Here is a 17,745-nt window from a genome sequence, read left to right as displayed (position 1 = left end):
TTTAATGACCTTACAGCAAACACTTCATCCATCAGTTCCATCATGGACAAAACTGGTAAATTACACACAACTAAACAGCTACAAATAAAGGAGCTGCGCTTTATAATGCACTTAAAACGTTATGCAAATACTGTGTTTACATGTGTAGGGATTATGAAAGGGTTAAATCTGCAGTTCTTAAAGCATTTGATGTAGTTCTAGAGCAGGGGTGCCCAAACTTTTTCTTACAGTATGAAGGGCCAAAAATCAAACTAGATTGAGACTAGTGGGCCAAAGGTAAATATAGCTGCCATAGGTACTTCTTAATTTATTTAATAATATAAAAAAAGTAAAAAACATTGCTTTGTATTAACTAATGCGGTATACATTTCTTTTCTGTTTTTCTGATTAACTTATTACTGTAAAAATGATCTAATTTCCAACAATATGGGTTACGCAAGTTAAGCTGCACCTGATTTTCCTTGATTTGCTCGCAGGTGTCTTCTGCATTGTCCTCTATCTGTTGAGTGACAGTATTTACATTTTTACACAGTATTTATTTACGTGTTAACATTTAATTTCAGCTGGCTTATTTAGTAGCTCAGCAATAAAACAAACAAAGGAAAAAGATTATTTTAAACTAGAAATGACAATCTGTGTCAAAATCATTCGCCCCAACCCTGCCCATCATTTGTACACCTTTCTCAGATGGTATGGTGGGCCAAATCAGAGGTTACAATGGGCCAACTTTGGCATCTGTGTTCCAGAGACATATCGTTTACTTCTTCGTTCTTGGAAAAAAATAATAAGCCCATGTTCAAGTTCTTTATAAATTGGCTACACATTTGAAATTTTAAGGGTTTGCGGGAATTGAGCCTTACTGAACAGCTTAAAAATATAATTGCAGAAAACACTGCCACCTACATGAATGAGAATAAGCCTGCGACTGCAGGTGAGGCTGCTATATTAGCCAATGTACATGTGCAATGTGCAAAAGATAAATTTTAGTATTATTTCATGTAGAATTTTCCCTGTATTATTTTATATAAGCTTACAAAACAGATTTATTTGGACAAGTTTGAGCTCATATTTTGCATGAAACGTCATGTTTTTAAACCCAATGCCTTGTTTCATCCATCTCACTCTCGTATTTCTCTACATTACTCACAACATGCAGGAGCTTTTCAAATCTCTGCCACTTCTACAAGCTTACAGTTTCCCCCAGGCAACAACATCTCATTCTGATTTCACACTCCCATGCCCCATTTCAGATCCCTATAGCCAAATGTAAATTTATCCTCCTCCTACAGTTCAAAAGTTAGACACATTGAACTCCGCTCAGAGTTGAAGATCATGCTCAAGAATATATGAGAGCACTTATATGGAGCCAGAGCAGTCTCAAAAATAATACATTTACAATATTTATTTCAGACGGTCACAAAAAAATTTACATTTACAAAATCCAATTCATAAATTCAAAGCACGATTCGTAAATACACAAATCCAATTTGTGAATTCAAAACGCGATTCAAAAATACACAAATACAATTTGTGAATTCAAGACACAATTCAAAAATACAAAAATCTAATTCAGATATTCAAAACATGATTTAAAAATACACAAATCCAATTTGTAAATTCAAAACACAATTCAAAAACACACAAATCCAATTTGTGAATTCAAAACAAGATTCAAAAATACACAAATAAAATTTGTAAATTCATTTATTTTGTAAATGTATTATTTTTGAGACATACACTTACGCTAAAACCACCAAATGTTTTATACAAATTCCTAAAAAAAAGCAAATAATTTTTGCTCTCTTAGCTTCTATTATGGCAAGGAAAAGCTTTTTCATGCTGTTTTTTCATGTAACTGGCAAAATTTCCTTAAAGATTTTTTTTCATTCTAATGTGGGAAAAAAAAAACCTTCTAAAACACAAAGCACTTAAGCATTTTATTTGTTACACTTTATTGATTTGTTTTTGTAGATTACAATACATATTTATTTTTAAAGCACTATTCAATTCTTATTTATTATAATTACTTTAATTTATATTTACTATTGTTATTACCATATTAATTGTTTTTTTGCATACAACTTCCGATTTTTTAGAATTATGGAGTGATGAAAAGACAATATATCCTTAGCTAAAAGGTAAAAATAAACTGACTTTGTCTAACATCCAGAATTTTATTCTAGAAATGTATGCAAATTGGTGCGTATTTATCAAAACCACGTTTTAGAAAACTATATAAAATGTTTGCAGAAAAGTATGATTACAACTACTGGTTAATTTCTTTCGTTTATTCATCTGCGTTGTCTTGCCTTAAAGCAATATTAAGAGGACATACAGTCAACCGTCATAAAGTGCTTTCACGCTGACACTCTTTGAAGAAGTCATGGGAAATTCAAAACTCCCTTTCAACAATGTCATAACAGCATAAAGCAGCTGCCCTAACACCTGTACATTTCCAAACGTGGAGAAAGGCAAGCAGGAATGGTTGAGAGACGTGTGCAGCTGGAAAGCTGTGTTACAGATGTGCACTTCCCTACTATGAGAGAGGTTAAGTGCTCGTGACCCTGACCTTTTCTATAAACTTTGATATAAAGCCAGACTTTCCTCCGCTTTCAGACTCAGAAACCTTTGTGTGATTTATGCAAAATCAGCCCTTACTCAAAAGCGAAGCCTCATAAGGCCTGATTTATTACAATAATAAATAACCAAGAGGCAAGTAGATGGTCAAAAAGAGAAAAAATGTCTACAAAAATGACAAATTTGAAATAAATAAAACTGGCATATTATTATTACTGGCATGTTATTTGCATTGTCTATAGAACTCCTTGCTTAACATTTTCGTTCTGATCCAACAATGGTTTTAATACTTTAGAAACAGTTAATAAAATATCTCTATGTAGATGAAATTTTACTATACATTACAAAAACCCCATATTACTATACCAAACGTTTTGAACACTATTCAATCCTTTGGCACGTTTTCAGGGTTCAAATTCAATTTTGATAAAAGCGAATGAATGCCCATTGGACTAAAAAATCTGTCCTCAATACATTCCTCTCCATTCAAAGTTGCAATGGAAAAATGTACTTATCTTGGAACTGTATTTACATATAAATATTCAGCACTCATTAGTGCCAACTACACCCACTTAATTTCCAAATTGCAAGCAAATATACAATTTTGGAAGACACTCCCAATATCTTTGTATGGTGGAATAAATGCAATAAAAATTATATTCTTACCACAGATACTTTACTTATTTCAAAATATTCCAATCTTTCTACCTATGCTTTTTTAAACAATACGACTCGACTAATTTTCCATTCTTGTAGGGATATAAAATTCATAGAACTAAAAAGGGACATCTCTGCAAATCTAAACGAGTGAGTTCAGGCATTTCCAGACTTTAGCCTTTATTACTGGGCTTCCTTCTTAAGTCTATTTTCAATATGCTTGGATAACCATGAAGCCCCACCAACATTGCTCCAACTAATGTGTGATCAGTGTCATCCATATAAACAAGGGGCAGTAATTCTCTCACCTGTAACTTTAGAAGGTTCGATTTTTAACAGCAGTATCTTAATTCGGATTATGCATCGCATCTGGAAAAAGATGAAACACCATTTTAAGATAAAGTCACTTTCTCTTCTAACTACCATTGCTAAGAATCCATCATTTATTTTGTCTACATTAGGTGGGAATTTTATGCAATGGAAGGAAATGGGTGCACATACTGTAGGAGATCTTTTCGCTGATGGAAATCTAGCTTCATTTAACCCATTACAGCAGAAATTTAAATTCCCTCAGAATCTTTTTTTTTTTTTTTTTTCAGATTTTTACAGATTAGGAACTACATACATGCCCATACGTCTTCATTGGATAGTACAACCCCTTCAATCATTAAATGCCTAGATTGGTGTAAAGGTAGTAAAAAAGCATTATCAATAATTTATGAACAACTACAATTTGTTACTTCCCCCTCCACAAAATGTTTTAAGGAAGAGTGGGAAAAAAAATTGGGAGTGGAAATTTTAGAAGAAATGTGGCAATCAGTTTTGGAGGATATTAATAAACACTATATTAATTCTAGACATTGTCTTGTTCAATTTAAAATAATTCATAGGTTACATTATTGAAAGAAAAACTACATAGAATCTCACAGTTTTATTTTTTGTTCTAAGATACAGAATTATTGAAATGGAATCTTTGAAGTGCTTTCTAAAGTGTTGAAGTTGCAATTACAACCAGATCCAATGCTTGTAATTCTGGGTTTCTCTAAACAAACGCATTTGTTGTCAAATACACAACATAAATTGCTCTCATACTGCTTAACTACTGCCAAGAAGCTACTGCTACTGTTTTAGGAAAAAATGGAATCCCCTACATGTAAACTGTGGCTTAGAGAAATTGCCTCTGTTACATTTGTAGCGAATTAGATACTATTTAAAAAGAAAACTTGAACAATTTCAAGAATTTCAAGAATCCTTGAAAAAACCCTCTCATAATAATGCATCATTTTTGTAATGTTTTAACATGCTTTTTCATCATACTCTGTTGTTCAAACAGGTCTTTATAACAAGTTTGCTTGTTATGTGGGTGGGTGTTTTTTTATTTAATTTATTTATTTATTTATTTATGTATTTATTTATTAGTTATTATTATTTTTCTCCTTTTAATTTTTCTTATTTGCTGTGCCTATGTTATATGTGGACGAAATATGTTAACAGAATTCATTTAATCTTGAATCTGTCTTCATCAATAAAACTTATTTGATAAAATAAATAAATAAATAAATAATTAAAATACACTTTAAATACACAGCGTAAAACGAGATGAAAATACATTTACATGCAAATGCCTGTCAGGATCAGCAGGCGAACTCCATCGAAAATAGTGGAGTAAAATAAATGTCCATATTTTAAAGACATGGTGTGGGAAAATTTTATTTAATGCAGTGCTTCTTGTGCAATCTGAGACCCACTTTATATCGTATATCAATCAGGCAGTGAAGATCATTGATTTTTTAAAGAAAACAGATCTTAAGTCAAAAAAGTCAGTCGTGTTAAGTCAAAAAAATATTGTTGTCAAAATTAAAACTCCTTGTGCATATACTCTATTGATGATAATGTCAATGACAAAAATGAAGACAAGTAAGGCTAATTGTGCTTTTACATTTCATGTATAGCTCAGTTTGGTTCGATATGTCTCACTTTAGGTCTTTTTAACTGCATTCTGTACAGAGTACCTTTTTTATTATCACCTCAGGTGAGGTTCCAAGCAAGCCGTGATGTAAAATGTGATGTTTACGCACTGCTGATCATCTATTGAACAAAGAGATTTGTCACTTCCAGCATTATTGGATTTGTGACACGCAGCAATAAACCTTTTATATTAAATAGTCAGCAGCAGCCACTGATTTATTGTTGGTTCACACAACTATAAAACCCAATTTTATACCAAAAGCCGAAAAAGACAACTGAATTGGCAACATTATGATCAGTAGAAAAGGTTCAGATCTTCTACTTGTTAGTAGCACAGGAGCAGATCCAGCAAGACCTAGATGGGACTATCCTGAAGGAAAAAGTCATGGTAGCAGAGGCTGCACAACTATAGTGATAATCCACTCACTGTAAGCAGTACTAATACTGCATTTCCACACTACAGTTTGGGAATTTAGGAGTTTTCCTACATCCTACTTGGAAATAATGGCTAGAACTCAGGCTAAAGTCAGAAACCTGTAAACTCAGGGGCAGATCAAAGAACCCCGAGTTCAGCAAGATACATCAGTTCACATGACATTGCAAATGCACTGCAAAAATTTTATGACAAATACCCTGACAACAAATAATTTTACTTTGTTACTTTAACTTAATTTTAATATGTAAATCAGGTTTCAGCTAAATTTGTTAAGCTATACAATTTTTGCGTAATATTTGGACTGATTTAAGTTGAGATGACTAGAAAGGTTTATTGGATTCTACTAAAACATTTAGGGCAGGAAAAATTGTTCAGCTGTGTAGTGTTTCAGTAAGAGTAGAACAGAGCTACTTTAAGTAAAACATATAAATACACTTTCAAATATGTTTACAGCACAAAATAAGGAAGAACCCTACCAATAAAGGCTAATAAACTTCTACCAAGGATTATAAAACCCTACTAATACATTTTCTGAGATGAAACTAGCTTTATACTGCAATTTATCCAAAAAGACAGCTAGTATTTTCTAGACATAGCATCCAGCGGAAAAGTAGTTTAAGACAATGTAGAAGATAACGACAAAAAGTGAAAAAAAAAGTGAAAGATAAAGATGACAAAGTAGATAGAAAGAAATTAGAAAATAAGTTGTTCCAATAATATGGTCTGTTGTCATTATTGTTGTGGTACATAATTCAATTAATAGTTTTCAGCCCAAGGCACTCGAAAAATGTAGAAAATTTAAAAAGTCTTTATCCACATGGCTAATTAAATTTTCCTCATTTTTCGAGTGCCTTGGGCTGATTACTGTTGTTGTTTTGATGAATCCCTTACCCAAAGAGCACCGACCAAATATTTGAGTTACCCCTGATCGCTTTTTGTTTGTTTTTCTGGATCAATAAATGGTTAATTGGTGATTCGTTCCACTTTGGCGACCCTTGATAAAGAAGGGAATAAGCAGAAGGAGAGAGCAAGTGAGTTAATGGCATAGTAATCTTCAGATTGTCCATGACTCAACAAGTTGGCACTGGAACACTCACAATGGAATTTCACGATAATTCCACACAGTTTTATGTGTATATTTTGTTTCTTTCACCTGCGTAGTCCTTGTAACAACAAACGCTGCACAACCTGTAATGTCTACTTCAAAGTGCTCCTATGACACAAATCAGTCAAACACAGTCGCAAATTAAATTTAAATCACCAACAAGTCATTCACTCACTGTTCACAAGTTCAAGGCCCGAATCGTGAGTCACTTCGCAGTTATGTCCAATGAAGAACATCTGCTTCACGACCATCTATACTGACTGATTCTGTAATTTGGCTCCCTGAAAAGTCATTTGGCTTCAAAAAATGCATTAACTTTAGGAGCCAGTGGCCCGCTATTGGTTTTTATTTTTAGTTTTTAATCCCCGAACCGCATTACTCACGCATTACAAGCATAAAGTTTCCTGTAAGAATCAAGCCTTCGACCAAATCGGTTTCAGACACGCAAGAATAGGACACAGACATTGTATTTTTACAGCAGAGAGAAAGCCATTTTGGGAGAAATATGGAGACAGAAATGTGCGTTTTAGTGAATGATCAAGGGAAAAGAGTGAGAGATTCTTTATAATGGAAGAGAGTTAATAGAGGTTATCCCCCAGCTGAGGAAACACAAAGGTTGGCAACGAGAGCCTGTTTGTGGTGGATCTGAAATCAGGGGCCAAAGAAAATGTTTGGGTACAATAGCTCTGCAATAAAGCCCTCAGTCAACACAGGAAACCGAGGTCTTACCGCAAGACACACCAACATCCACGCAAGCGCACTGACACTGACCCTCGATCACACATGGCCACCCACTAATACATCTGGCTGTTTACTTTACAGGAAGACAGTTCTTACAAATGCCCGTGGTCAAAATCATCACTGTCATTTAAGAGTTAGTTAAATTTACTGGGCAGACTTTCAAACTGGAGTTAATATTGTGTGTGACGTGCTGGGCATAAAACTGGTAGAAATATGGAAATATGATCTGGTTTTCTCATCATGGACCTTACAGTATGTCTGTTGTGGTGAGCTGACTGGTCATTCCTGATTTAATGGGGACAATGCATGACAGAACATTCGAAACCCTTTTCATTACGAGTTATGAATATTTATACTGTACACACACACATACACTTTTACATAGCTATTTCAATAAAAAACTAATTATTTAACTGTTGTTTTTAAAATAAATAAATGATAAAGGGGATATTACAACAAACTGACACAGAGAGGTAAATATATTTTACAATAAAAAAATTATATTATAAATATTAAAGTTTCACGCATATTATAAATTAAAGAGCCCTTATTTTGTATTATAAAAGGGTCATATTTTGGTTTTGGGGGTCTCTAACAAAAGGCTAATATTCATGCAAGTTCAAAAATCACTTTTTATGTTTTAGAATATGTATTTCTTTTTACCAAATATCCCAATGACTCCCATATGATTTGTTCAAGACAGCGATAAACGCCCACCACAGTTATGTAGAGGCAGAGAGTATGTGAGACCCCAATGCAGGAATGCAATAAAGCAATGCAGTTAAACACCAGCATATTGATTTATTCTTAACCCTAACATTAAGTAATAACAACGACACATGTTCAGTATTAATCCACAAAAAGTTTAACTATTTTGAAAATTAACCTCGCAGCACGTGTGTGGAACATCTGATGGTGGCCATAGCAAAGACAGCAGAGGATCACGAGTTGTGTCGCATTTTCAATGTGGATTTGGATGCAATATGTTAATAGCCCCATGCAGATTTAACCTAAGAGATACAGGACAAGCACTGATCTATAATAGATAAGTGATTACAAGCCACGCGGTGCAATTACAAGTTACAACACACACTTAAACACATATTTCGCAAACTACACATCGAGGAAACTATTTTAATTACACTTATATGTTACGATCCAGAGGAAGAAGAAACTGGTTCATATGAACTGTAACAGTTACTGACAAAGCCCCATACATGATAGTCTCTGCTGTTCCTTTAATAGCAAGCAGCCGGAGAATCCCACGTTGCAGCAGAGGTTAATGGATCAATCATCAGAAGAATGACAGGAACAAACACAGCAGCACACGGTTGGCTATACTGTGGGATTGTTGTGAAAATTCACTTTAACCTTTTATTCACGGCAGCCGAATCTCGATCTGTCAGGGATTGTCATCTTCGTGTCATGATCAGTCCCGTGATCCTCCGCGTTCGCTAGTGTCTGAAGGGAAAAGCCCGTTCACGTTTTACCGGATCTGGAACTACATACTTGGTGAAATACCTTAACGACGTTGACACATTCAAGCATAAGATTCGAACCCAACTCGATTAATTTATTCAACTTTAAATCGACTATTTCATTAAATAATCAATAGTTCTAAACACTTTCAGATTTAAACCTCTGCCGGATGCTTCCATTCACTTGATGCTGTGTTACACACTGCATGGAAGGTCATTTTCAAAAACCCATAATAGGGGTTCTTTAGTTAATTGATAGATTTATTTAAACGAATACAACTGGAATAATTGTTAATAATATATATGTTTAGTATTTAAACTGGTTTATTATTAATACTAGATTCATACATATTTATTAGTACAGCTAAATACAAAAGTTGACCTAAGATTTAGCTCAATTCATAATATTTTTCTTTAAAAAAAAAAATTATTTTTAACTTTTTTATTTTCTTCATTTTATTGATAAATTTTAACATCACAACATTTTTTCCACTTTACAGCCCAAAAACTACATTACACTTTTGCTGTAGCTCTGTTTCGCATCCACCCATCAACTCATCCATCCATCCATCCATCCATCCACACACCCACCCATCCATCCATCTATCTATATAAGACAATCTATCAGCAATAGGAATTAAAGCATACTGAGGTCTATAGTTTAGCCCCATTTTCAGTTGTTAAAGGGCCAGCAGATACTGTTTCGGCTTATTTTAAACCTTGCATGCTACTGACATGAAGCAAACAGAGGCGAACTGTACTGTACACCACAGAATGACATGGCTAACCACAATTTGCTTTGTCAGTTTTTGGTTTGTGGTTACTTTGAGTGACCAACCAGCAAACATCATCTCCCTGGGAGAACATCACACAGGCATCATGAAAGCATAGGAACAACTACAGTAATCCTCAGCTAAGTTTGTCTTGAGCTTTGGGAATGCCTGTTTAAAGCGTTGATTATCGTTGCCAGTGTGCAATTCACTTCTGCTCTTGGATCGCGATGCATTTATGCAAATTTGTGAATGACTTAAAGTCTTAAAATCATGTTCTTCACGCTTCAACACTTCATAAAGGGATAAGTCACCATCATTATTTAGCCTTGTGTCATTCCCAACCTATATGCCAATATATTTTGACAACCAAACACAAAATTCTAAATAAAGGTTCATACAACTTTTTCTTTTTGCAACTTGAGATAAACACACACTCACATTTTAGAGAATTGCAGAATAAATTAATCAAAGACTGCATTCATATGAACACCATACAATCTCATTCCTACAAGACAACAATTTGACTTTGACAAGTCATGTATATACAGTAACAGACTTTTCAACTACTGTATCATTATTGCTGTTACAGAAAGCTTAATGGTTACACTTTATTTTACAGTCCAGCTCTACATGGTTACAATGTACTTATTATAATAGTTACAAGAACTGAGTAGCAACTATAACTCTTTACCTATACTCTAACCTAAGCTTATCCCATGTAATTACCTTATTTTACTCAGTACTTTTATAGATATGTATTCTGTAAGAGCACACAAGTGTTAATTCTGTAAAATTAAGTGCAATCGATCTAAATATAATAGAAGTACTAAACTAAAAGTGTATCTATGGTTGAAACTACTGTTTGAAAGTAGCTTGGTGCTTTAATTGAAGATTGTATCAGTTACATACTGTATTATACCAGTAGATAAGTAACTTCATAAATGGTTTTAAACAATGTCCGCAAAATATCAAAAATAAAAAGTTGAAGGTCATGCAGGGTACTCTATGGAAAATCCATTTACAGTCATTCACCTTATACAGTGTGTATGGAAGCTTACTGTTGATAAGCTAAAGGGTTATTACTGTAGCATTTTTGTTTTTTTACTGTTAAAATTACAGCCATTTCTAAAGTCTATAAAAAGATAATTGCACTATAAAACATTCAATAAGTTTCAGAGCTCTAAACTTTCTTGTTAGTCTAAAAACAGTGTATATTGAAGCCAATCTGCCGAAAAGACTGGTTGTGGATGCCTCTTTATAGCACATAGTGTGGTTAAGCTCTGCCTCCACAGAAGAAAATCAGTGATCGACAACTGTACTACCACAACATTACCTGTTTAGTCCACCCACTAATTTACATATGCAGTAGGTGAACAAAGGCAATAAAGATGCTCTGAAAAAATATAATGTAATCTGATCTCCGAGAACCTCTTTAAAAATTAAAAATAATTTTTGATGGAATATTTTTAAATAATGCAGCGATGGCATTTTTTTAGCTCCTCTAGTAAATTACAAATGATTTTGCATAGTCGTCTATTTTGTAGCTCTACATTCCACCACAGCAGAATGAACCGCCAACTTATCCAGCATATGTTTTACGCAGCAGATGCCTTTCCAGCTGCAATCCATCACTGGGAAACACACACTCATTCACACACATACCTTACAGCCAATTTAGCTTACATAATTTACTTATACCACATTTTTTTGGACTTGTGGGGGAAACCGGAGCATCCGGAGGAAATGTCAACTGACCCAGCCAAGGCTCAAACCAGCGACCTTCTTTCTGTGAGTCGAACATGCTACCCTCTGCGCCACCGTGCAGCCACTAAAAATGACCATATATGTTTTATTGTTTTTAATCATACAGGTCAAGTTATCAAAAAGTGTTTGTTTCTATCTCCACCACGAGCCTGTTACAATTATCAACCCTTGTGTACTGTTCAAATGTACTACTTTCTTTGTTTTTCTGGCTGTTTTTTTGCCCTGTTGACTTCTATTATACTCACGTTTTTTGATTGCAAAGCAATGACAACATATACTCATGCATTCTTGAATGCTGCTGGTTTTCCTTGTTAAAAAAGAGGTCAACAATTTAATTTGGCCATAGTGTATTTGTTATGCCCTATGTTGCTCAGAGGATTAAAAGGGCTAAACATAATTATGACGACCCAATATATTATTTAATTGCCCTGAGAAGTTAGCTGCTATGGATCGACAGTGACAATGGATGTGGCAAAAAAGTGGTTTGCTTTATTTACAAATAGGATAAGAAAGAAAAATGGGAATATTTAAGTAACCAAAAGTATATTTACAAATGCGTACAATAAATGCAAAAGAAACAAATAAGCTAATTGAAACAAACCAGATAGAGGGAAGGGAAATAAGCAGTGCCAAATCCAAGAAAATAACAAATTAACTAAACTCTCCCCACCTCTAAATAACTAAAGAAAAAAATTGAAAATCTTCACATCACACTCACACCCTCACTAAGGGTGCTTTCACACCTGTGAATCGATTCAGTTGTTCCGAAACAGAGATTAAAATTGTTACATTGTTGCTCTTTGCTCTTGGAGCGGTTCGCTTTCAGACTGCAAAGTTTCTAATCGGACCAAAAGAGCTAAAACAAGTCACGTGCGAGTAAACTCTCCTCACATTGGTCAGAGTGTCAGGGTTTATTTTGCAGCGTCCCGCTAAAGCTGTCAGGAGAGGTGGTGGTTTGGTGGTGATTGACAGGGTGCGCGCGCGTGACGTGTCTGAGGAGAGACATGGTGGGGAGGGGTGAGAAGGGTGCGTGACGATGCCTATTTGAGGACTGGGAGAGAGACGCGAGATTACCGGGAGATCATCACTCGTTTGCGGGCATCCGGAGACTCGCGAAACTTCCCGCCCTACTCATAATTCTCTCTTCATGTAGCCGTAAGCCTATTACATATCCATAAAACACTGTCATATAACCGCGCTCGGATCGGATCGCTTTCTCACTGCAATCGAACCGCTCCAGGGTTCGTTTCAATCGAGCCGAGACCACCTCACTCAAGCGATCTCGGAGCGATTACTTTGGCGCGGAACAGAGTGCGATTGCCCTGTTCACATATGCCAATCGAACCGCGCTAACTGGGCAAACGAGATATGTTCCGAAACAAAAGTGTAGGTGTGAAAGCACCCTAAGGGTGCTTTCACACCTGTGAATCGATTCAGTTGTTCCGAAACAGAGATTAAAATTGTTACATTGTTGCTCTTTGCTCTTGGAGCGGTTCGCTTTCACACTGCAAAGTTTCTAATCGGACCAAAAGAGCTAAAACAAGTCACGTGCGAGTAAAATCTCCTTACATTGGTCAGAGTGTCAGGGTTTATTTTGCAGCGTCCCGCTCAGCTGTCAGGAGAGGTGGTGGTTTGGTGGTGATTGACAGGGTGCGCGCGCGACGTGTCTGAGGAGAGACACGGTGGGGAGGGGTGAGAAGGGTGCGCGACGATGCCTATTTGAGGACTGAGAGAGACGCGAGATTACCGGGAGATCATCCCTCGTTTGCGGGCATCCGGAGACTCGCGAAACTTCCCGCCCTACTCATAATTCTCTCTTCATATAGCCGTAAGCCTATTACATATCCATAAAACACTGTGATATAACCGCGCTCGGATCGGATCGCTTTCTCACTGCAATCGAACCGCTCCAGGGTTCGTTTCAATCGAGCCGAGACCACCTCACTCAAGCGATCTCGGAGCGATTACTTTGGCGCGGAACAGAGGGCGATTGCCCTGTTCACATATGCCAATCGAACCGCGCTAACTGGGCAAACGAGATACGTTCCGAAACAAAAGTGTAGGTGTGAACGCACCCTAAAACTACTGGAGCTCGTCTGGGATTTGAACCCAGGACTTCCTCTTCTCAACAGTCCACTCGTGAAAACTCGAGTGGACTGCTAATCAGCTAATCAGACAAGCTAATCAGAATACCTAAATTTTAGAAGGAAAGCAGACAGCAAATAAAAAAGCAGAAATGGGAGGAGGGAATAACAGAGCACATAACAGTATTGTTAAATTTTTTTAAAAATTCAAAGCATTCTCCCAAAATTTGTCAAAATAGGATTTCCTGTAACACAGAGAAAGCTGTGTCCAAAATGATACTCAAAATCACCCCAGAGTGGATGAAAACCCAATAGAACACAAGCGTTAAGAGTCGTGTAAGTCACTTTGAATAAAAAGCATCTGCTAAACTACTCCTTACTAAAAAACTACTGACTCATTCAGTGTTAACTGTCTCGCTGATCACTAATGCATCAGCCGATGGACAGATGGAGTGCGAATGTCCTGCAGATGCACTTTGGACCAGTGTGTCCCTGCAGATGAGCGTCCACTGATTTACACAACCTCATGGGTGTAAAAATAACAGCAGTGGATCACCCAGGTGGAATGTGGTGTTTCCATGCTCCCGCTCAGCCTCGACACCCAAGAGGAGCCGCGAGAAGGTGACGGACCATGACTTATGAAGAAACAGAATGGAATATGCATGAGCGCGGCGTACAGAGACTCACTCCTCCCGGAGCCAATCGCCGCTTGGGTTTGTACTCCCGCCAGGAGCTGACGTGTTCAATCATTTTCCCACATAGCCATTTCTTTCCGCCGTCACCTCGTCTCTGGCCTTTTTTCACTCAGCTCTTTGTTCTTACTTCTCATCCATTCTCAGAATAACTTAAATGCAGGGTACAACCCAACATTAAGCATCATCTGGGCACTAGCAAGAGGTCTTACACAACCATGACTGTAGTCATCCGTTATTGAGAACAACACAAAAAGTTGTTAGTATCTATCTATCTATCTATCTATCTATCTATCTATCTATCTGTCTGTCTGTCTGTCTGTCTGTCTGTCTGTCTGTCTACACTACCTGACAAAATTCTTGTCATCGATTCCAGTAGTAAGAGCAAAAAGTGTCAGAAGGAAGATTTTTCAGATGAATCATCTGTTGAACTGCATCCCACTCATAACAAATACTGCAGAAGACCTATTGTAAACCACATTGACCCAAGATTCTCCATGAAATCAATCAAGTTTGGTGAAGGAAAAATCATGGTTTGGGGTTACAGTCAGTGGGGCATGCGAGAAATTTGCAGAGTGAATGGCAACATCAACAGCCTGAGGTATTAAAAGATTTGTGCTGCCCATTACATTACAAACCTCAGGAGAGGGCAAATTCTTCAGCAGTATAGCCAGGGGCGCCTCCAAGGGGTGGCCAGGGGTGGCCACGGCCACCCCTCGGTAAACTCTGGCCACCCCTGTGGCCACCCCTTTGGCCACCCCAATATAATTTTGCGGTTGACATTATTGATTTAAATGAACTTATAAATTCCCAATATTTAGATAAATAAATAAATAAAATGCAGTCACTAAATTATTGTTGGTGTTACTGACGTAGCTCTCCCCCTCTGGTTCAATGCTGGTGAAAGCAAACTGACGCATGCGCGCGGAAAACCATTCTCGCGTGCCTCACGCACTCCTGTGTGAATCCCGGTTGGTTGTTTGCATGCACGCCGACATAATAGGCACCGCTCATGCGCCGTGAAACCGGAGTAACAGCCTTTTGTGTAGAAGTGTCGGCACGCAGCGAGCTTTGAAAGTCGGTTAAAGTTTATATAATATGATGATGATGATGATGATGATGTTTCACTAAGCATGCCTTTAAAGCAGAAAGGAGGGATAATGAGTCAGGGAGGTAATACTTCATAACATGATTTATCAGCCATGATCTGGTTCTAAGACCACAGATAATTCTATAATACATTTTTTGTATTCTTTAGAATTGTCATAATTAATTTTCATGCAAAAGGTTTCTTAAGTGATGTTGGCATATCACTCCAGTTGTTGTTTTCCAGTAATATTTAGGACTGATTTCTGTTATTTATTCAGAATATTAATTGTATATTAATATTAATTGTATTTATTTAGAATAAATATAAATAAATTGTTATATTTATTGAATAACAAATCTAACAATTCAAGAGAGGTGGGGGGTGTATAGGGTGGTTCGCCCAGAACTAGAACCGCCACTACCCTCCCCGATCGTCCTTGACAGCACGCGCACACCTTCAATAGACAGCAATGGCAATTTAATATTTACCTTAAGCTACAGTATATCAATAGAAGAAGCTGCATTAATAAAATGGTTCAAAAAGCAATATGGATAAATAATATTATTAGGTATAGTGAGTGTGTATAGTAATGCCTTTTGTTCAGTTTGTTCATTTGTTTGGGTAATTAATAAACTCATTATTCTTTCATTCATTTTCTTTTCGGCTTAGTCCCTTTATTAATCCAGGGTCACCACAGCAGAATGAACCGCCAACTTATCTAGCACATTTTTACACAGCGGATGCCCTTCCAGCTGCAACCCATCACTGGGAATAATAAACTCATTAATCTTCATTAATTTTAGACATGGCATATCTCGTATGATGTACAATAAAGGCACGTAAAAAAAGAAGTTATTTATACAGTATATGAAAAGTGTTTTTAAACTAAACATAGATTTTTATTTGGTTTGCACATGTACTTGCTGAATTATTTCAAAGAATGAATTGCAATATTTCAAGTAGAATTAATTAAATGAATAAAAACTACATTATTTCATTTACCAGAAACAAAAATATAACATTACACTGAATTCATTATTTTTTTTTGTGTGCCACCCCAAGATTTGGTGCGGCCTCTTCTGGCCACCCCTAAGAAAATTTTCTGGGGGCGCCACTGAGTATAGCGCTTCTTCTTATTCTTCAGCCTCCACATCAAAGCTCCTGAAAGCAAAGAAGGTCAAGGTGCTCCAGGATTGGCCAGCCTAGTCACCAGTTATGGACATTATTCAGCATGTCTGGGGTAGGATGAAGGAGAAGGCATTGAAGATGAATTTAAAGAATCTTGGTGAACTCTGAGAGTCCTGCAAGATGCTTTCTTTGCCATTCCAGATGACTTTCTTAAGTTATTTGAGTCATTGCAGAGATGTATGGATGCAGTCCTCCAAGCTCATGAGGGTCATGCACAATATTAATTCTTTTTCCACTGCACCATGACTTTATATTTTATATTGTACATTATTTCTGTTAAGTGACAAGATTTTTGTCTAAGCAACGTCAGACCTTACTGTGCTTAAATAAATAAAAATCAAGGCATGATCATATTTTATTTTGATTAAAAAGCGTAATCTAGAGGCATTTGCCTTTCATATAAGCCACTTCTGATAGCAAATGATCAACTAGAAGTTGATCTAAAAATTGGATAGGCGACAAGACTTTTGTCAGGTTCTGTCTGTCTGTCTGTCTGTGTTGCAATTTCATATCAACTACCCAAAACACCATAATCATAATTAACTCATGTGCAATCTAAAAACAGACATAGGACTAAATATTTTTATGCAAGTTGTGCATAATCATAAAATGCAGTTGTATTTATTTGCATCATTTTATCTTTATTAAAATACTTCATTGTTTTATTATTTTAAACATTCGGATTAGATCTAATTCCATCAATCTTGACCAATTAAATTTAATAATCTGAATGTTTTAGCACATAGAATGCTTGAATAAAATATGCATAGAATACAAAACTCCACATTTTACTATTGTAATTGCAATTAATTATACTGTATATAATTACATGCATCTAGCCTTAAACATACCTTGTATTTTAATCATAACCAGCAATTACATGTCATTAATTAAAAATAATTTGTAGTTAAATTAAGTCACATTATTACCTTAAAATAAAGAAATCCTATATTTATTATTATTTTTGGCAGGTACCAGAAATAAGTGGATTTACAGAGAAGTTAAGCTCATGCTGAGTGAAATGTGATGCACACATGCAGTTTCCCTGAATTAGCGTAAGAGAATCTTAGCATGTGACTCTTTGCATGAAAAGATATATGTTTCTTATAGTATTTCTGTCAGCAACTAATTTTTAGTAGTAGCTGTGTTACTTTTGTGGTTATTTGATTTTTCTTCATATGCTTTCCTGAGT

The 17,745-nt window shown here is 36.1% G+C and overlaps 1 protein-coding gene across 8 annotated transcripts in view; it reads left to right on the top strand.

The window, feature by feature from the left end:
* Positions 1-17,745, top strand: part of usp43b (ubiquitin specific peptidase 43b) — a 154,603-nt gene that overhangs the window by 18,452 nt on the left and 118,406 nt on the right. The gene's annotated exons all lie outside the window — the stretch shown is intronic.

The sequence above is a fragment of the Danio rerio genome, chromosome 3 (assembly GCF_049306965.1).
Source record: "Danio rerio strain Tuebingen ecotype United States chromosome 3, GRCz12tu, whole genome shotgun sequence".
In the NCBI taxonomy this organism is placed as follows: Eukaryota; Metazoa; Chordata; class Actinopteri; order Cypriniformes; family Danionidae; genus Danio; species Danio rerio.
Note: the sequence above shows the minus strand (reverse complement) of the source record. Positions and strands in the feature narration are given on the sequence as shown.